General features: G+C 33.7%; 1 long non-coding RNA gene across 2 annotated transcripts; it reads left to right on the top strand.

The window, feature by feature from the left end:
• Positions 1–239: 239 nt before the first annotated feature.
• LOC123689434 lies at positions 240–3,581 on the top strand. Of its 2 annotated transcripts, XR_006750411.1 has the most exons (3): positions 387–401; positions 550–861; positions 944–3,581. It is a non-coding gene; the product is annotated as an uncharacterized LOC123689434 (long non-coding RNA). The 2 variants fall into 2 exon arrangements; XR_006750410.1 differs by having other exon boundaries at positions 240–861.
• Positions 3,582–6,012: the final 2,431 nt, after the last annotated feature.

Below are 6,012 nucleotides of genomic sequence, written 5' to 3'. Positions count from 1 at the left end.
TACAAAAGGGATGGGCACCCCACCATACACCGGATAAACATCTAAGGATGTTTAGGTTTCGCTCACACCTATTAAAAATGTAGTCACAATGATGTACGCCAGATAGCTTAGAATCTAAAAACACACCGAGGAACTTTACAGAGTTTTTAACAGGGATAATAATACTACCAAAATACACAGTGATCGGAGGAGGAAGTCGCTTTCTAGAAAAAAGCATGGCAACACTTTTAGTTGGGGATATTTCAAGACCATTAGTATCAAGCCATGTTTTTAATAAATTAAGAGAATGAGACAGTACTGAGCAAGCAATGGCCGGTGATTGATGAATGGAATAAAGTAAAAGGTCATCAGCATACTGAAGAATACAAATCCGATTTCCAAAAGAAGCTTTCAAATCATGGGTATAAATATTATATAAAATGGGACTTAATACTGATCCTTGAGGAAGACCTCTCCATAAGGTTCTAGTTACAGCAGTAGAGTCTTGTGAAATTAGAGTGATGTGTCTTTCATATAAATTATTTATGATAAAATTTGATAACATTACAGGTACATTTAAATACTGTAGTTTTTTATGGAGAACTGACAACACTACATTGTCATAAGCAGATTGTACATCTAAAAAAGTGGCAACAACAGAATCATTCCTTGAAAATGCTAAATAAATGTCAGTGGTAAAGATGGCAATACTGTCCATCGTGCTCTTTCCTCGACGAAAACCAAATTGACTGTCGCAAAGTAAATTATTGCTTTCTAAAAACCATTCAAGACGAGTTTTCACCAAATGTTCACAGAGTTTTATCAAGACCGAAGATAATGCAATAGGACGATATGAATTTGCATTGGAGGGATTCTTATTAGGTTTGAGAATTGGTATAATGATCTGGTTTTTCCAGCGTGGAGGGATAGAACCGGTTAACATGATTGTATTTATCAATTTCAGGAAATATTCAAGACTGTGGTCGCCTAAATGAGAGATGAAAGAATATGGGATTCCATCTTCACCAGGAGCAGAGTCTATAAGGGAAGATAGTATTCCTTTAAATTCATACATAGAAAATGGACTATTGAGACCAGAGGGGTTTAATGGCATCAGAGGCATAATTATTCTTTCAGGAACTGTAGTAGGAGCAAGTCTGTCGAGGAATTGATTAGTTAATGAATCGGGGAAAGAACCAGAGGTTTCAGTAAAAGCACACCTGAATCTTCTAATATTACGCCATACCACTGAAGGACGGACATTAGGGGAAATAGAGAGGCAAAAAGTTTTCCAGCTATCTGCTTTTTTCTTTTTGAATAATAAACTAGTGGTCTTGAAAGCATCTGTAACCAGATCAAAATTTTCAGATGTACAATTCTCATAATATTGAAGCTCAGCTTGTTTTCTTTTTTTAATAGCTTCCGAACATTCTTGATCCCACCAAGGTGGAGATGGAATGAAGCCCAGAGCACCATTTTTAACTGGAAAAGTTTTGTCAGCTACCTCTATAAATAATTTAGTAAATGCATCAGCACAAATTGATTCTGAACCATGTGAGATATTAGGAAGGGAAGTCATCTTTTTCTCTATAAGGGTTTTAAAGGTATCCCAATCAGCATTATTAAGTCGATATTTTAGTCTAGGAGAATGTCTAAATGTAAAATTAATATGAAAAGGAAAACTAAGAAGTAAAGGGAAGTGGTCACTACCAAATGAAGAAGAGAGTGTAGACCATGAAATAGTGGAAGCTAAACAAGGAGTACAAATACTTAAATCAGGGACACTTGAGCCTTCATTGGGAGTGGTCCGCCGGGTCACAGAACCATTGTTGAGAAAGCAAAGATTATGTGAGTCTAACAGTTCCATCAATGAAACTCCGTATGTATTGGTTGTTGAACTGCCCCATGAATTATGTTGACAGTTAAAGTCACCTAATAAGATAAAAGGCTTAGGGAGAGAAGAAATAATAGAGTCAATTTCAACAAAGATAGAAGAACTTGGATGAGGGATATATATTGAAACATAGCAGATATTATTAACAATAGCAGCAATAATTGAAAAATCATTACTATGAGAAGGAATAGGAAAGAGAGAAAAGGGAAGATGATGCTTGACTAGTAAGGCAACCCCACCATACCCGTCAATGCGATCCTCACGGAGACAGGCATAGCCCGAGTACCTACATGGAGTACCTGGTTTTAACCAAGTCTCCTGTAGAGCAAAGATAAAAGGTTTATATTTATTTATAAGATAAATAATATCACTTTTCTTAGATGAAGCACTTCTACAGTTCCACTGTAGAGCTGTGGCTTGCTTGTCCATTATTAATATAATTTGGTAAGTTAACGATAGTGTCAATTAAAGGAGCAGCGTTGGACGGTGAAAGAATATTAGACTGTGATAAAGTGTTAATGAGAATTTTAATTAGGTCTGCAATAGATTGTAATGTCAATTCATTATTGTTGTTTGGGTTTAAACCACAACCATTCCTGGGTAAGGGCATATCATAGTCTTTAATTAATTCATGTTGTGTATTTTTGTCATAACCTTTGGATAGTTTAGGAATATTTTTTGGTTTAAGAAAAACAGTCTTTTTGTAAGTATTACTCAAAGACTGTTTACGTGTCTGTTCATTTTGAGGAGTAGAAATTGTGGAAGCCCCTACATTGGAAGAAGAAAGTAAAGCATCAGCATAAGACACTTTAGAAATCGGTGCATGAATTTTTGATGCTTCAGCATAAGAAATACAGCTCTTGGCCATAGTTTCTTTGATGGCTTTTTGGCGATTAAACTCTAAACATTTTTTGCTTGTGGCAAAATGGGAACCTTGACATAAGCAGCAGTATGCATCATCCTCTAGGATAGAGCACTGATCAGCCGTGTGGTCTTGACCACACTTGAAACATTTTGGTTTTGATCTACAAATTGCTTTCACGTGACCAAATCTGCAACAATTGTAACATTGTATGGTGGGGAAAATGTAAATATCAACTGGGAGAGCAGTGTAGCAAATAAAAATTCGCTTAGGAAGTACTTGTCCATCAAACGTAAGAACCACAGTCTCAGTAGGCTTAAATTCACTGCCATTACTTGCAGTGATACGCCGTCTCATTCTTCTAACTTTTAAAATTGGACCGCATCCAACAGGTAAATTAATATTCTCCTTAACTTCTTCATCTGACCACTCAGCAGGTATGCCTCTTACAACACCCATACGGGTCACAGTAAATGTTGGGATAAAAACCTTATACTCGACTGATTGTAAAGCAGAACTATTTAAGAATGAATTTGCGTCTTGGTAATTATTAAAAGAAAGAGACAGTCTATTACGGCCAATTCGTTTTAAACTTCCGTTAACTATATTATGTATAGAGTTTCTTTTTAAAAAACGACCAAAAGCAATAGGATGGACTGTTACATTGTCATTAGGAGTTTGCTGTATCCTTTGCACATGTACAACATATGGTGCTGCATCACTCGCCTGATATGTTAAACGAGCTACAGATTCTGGTTTTTTATTAAACGAATTTAGCTGTGACTCCGTGAACAACGGAGCAGTACTAATTTGGGTATTGGTATTGGATAAAGGAATGCAATAACATTCATTTTGTTTAATTTCCTTGCCCTCATGTTTCTTATTACGTTTTTTTTTATGACAATGCGAGCAATGTTTATTTACATTGGCTCTCCGTTTTCTAGCACCACTGCTAGATTTTACTGATCCGTCTGTTTCCATGCCAGACTCATCATTAGAAATAGTTACAACATATCCAACCCCAGGGACTTCTCCGCCCCCAGGGTCATCAGGCGGCTCCATAAGGAGCAAAAGTATATAAAAAAAAGAAAACTTACCAATAAATTATGAATTAATTACACTATTAACTAAAACTAAGAAATCACAAATATATATACATAAACTACACTAAACTACTAATCCTAATCCAACAAACAAAATAAAATTTTAGTTAATCGAAAAACGCGCGCGTTCACGTTCGTGTTTCCCGCCCTTTTTCAGGTCACGAATTAGCTATATCATGATTCATTTCACCTGACACATGACATAGGCAAAATGACAATTTTGGTAATAAAAATAGTACAATAATATGTAAGACATTGACATTTTTTCGTACGTCAAAGTTATTTCTCTCTGATATGCGTAATACTTTAGATGGCTTAAATCGAATATCTTTAATATATTAGTGACATCGGCAAACGATATCAGAATCTGCTATTGTTCTGCGATACAATTTGATTGAAAAATCTATCCTTTATGGATTCTGACTCAGATGTTTTCCATCAATGCTTGTTATGTTATTGACTACATAAATATATAGCAATATTTTAATAAAAAAAATAATCTTTTAAATATGACTATACCTTATTATAAGCGTTGAATTTACGTGCAGTTAACAATTATCGTAAATTACGTGTTACTAAATGATATAAAGTTAAAAGTTTACTAACTGTACACTCGAAAAAGAGCTGCTCATTTTACAATTTTACGCCGAATATACCAAGTATTTTAATACGATACATTGGTAATTAAAAATAATACATTCCTTTTGAACATAGAGACTATTATTAAAGGAATTTTAAAATCATAAAACATACAACGACCTCTAATTAAGCTTTGACTTTTTTAAGCTTAAGCTATCGCGGAATATGCTTAAAAGGAGTATTAGGAATACCCATAGCCCTAAATCACTAGAATCAGAAACACACTTCACATACATGCCCATTATTTATTTTAATGTATTTAATAATTTTTATTGAGTTTTACGTTTCGTAAATATTTGAACCTTATTATATATTATATTATGTGCAAGCAATCTTTGGCTACATTTTTATTATTTTGGTTCTTTATCATTTTTCAGGAAAATGAAACAAATAACTAAATAAATGCTACATAATATATAATTATTACGATTTTTATCTCTTAAGCAATATACCAATATTCTGGCAAATACATGTGTAGGTTTAAATTACACGCAAAATCTAACCAACACAGTTTTGATAATACAACATGTTATCAAAACAAGGAGATGCAATTCAAGTGATTAAGTACCATAAACTTCAACATTATTACATCCACAACACTATTTGAATGGCCCGCGCTGTAATAAATCCATGAATAAATCAGTGAAATGAAGTGACAACAATTAGTCTGTCATTCGACGCGTGACAATACGTGTCACGTGAACTACGGACGTGACAAATTAAAGTTTGATTTATAGATGACAAGTAGTTTACAATTTTTATTACGAGTATTTGCTTGATTTATTATTATTAGATATTGCAGTAGATGAAATATTAATATGACTTGCTAATACTGTCAGATGGCTTAGAAGCCCTAAACAAACCTTTAAAAGTAATATGTTACAGATTGGGGAATTGTTACATATTGTTGATGTATAACGATTGAAACTCTGAAATAGAAAATTCAAGAAAAACAACAACCATTTATAACAGAGAATTCATACATATTGTCACGTATCGTCACAGTACAATTGTCACGCTGTCAGCGGTGCAATTGATGACTGGCTTTTTGAAAAACGATTAGCTAAAAAATATGTAGTAATCGATAACAAACACTTTTTTACGGAAACAGTGAAATATTTTATTAAAGCTCTACCTACATTCTATTAATGGCCAAAATGGCTATTTAAAATCTCATAATTGAACAATGTACACACTGACTTAGCTGGCAATTATTATTTTTATTACTCCTACCCTTATAACAACTTTTTATAGCGAATATGAAAGAAAATATAATATTGTGTATATTTTAAAAATCCCTAGCGATACACTTTTGTGATTTTGTCACGCTAATGTCCCACAGAAATTGTCACGCTCGCGTTGAGTGTTTAATTGAATTCTGGCCTGATTCCAATAGCTGATGGAAACCGTACGCTTTTGCACTCTTTTGTTATAATTATGACGTCATCTTTTTACACTTATTGAATATACTTGTTTAAGTTTTGGTCTGGTTTAAATATCTTATTTCATATATTTGCTAACCTCTCCATTAAGCG

The sequence above is a fragment of the Pieris rapae genome, chromosome 9, assembly GCF_905147795.1.
Source record: "Pieris rapae chromosome 9, ilPieRapa1.1, whole genome shotgun sequence".
NCBI lineage: Eukaryota > Metazoa > Arthropoda > Insecta > Lepidoptera > Pieridae > Pieris > Pieris rapae.
Note: the sequence above shows the minus strand (reverse complement) of the source record. Positions and strands in the feature narration are given on the sequence as shown.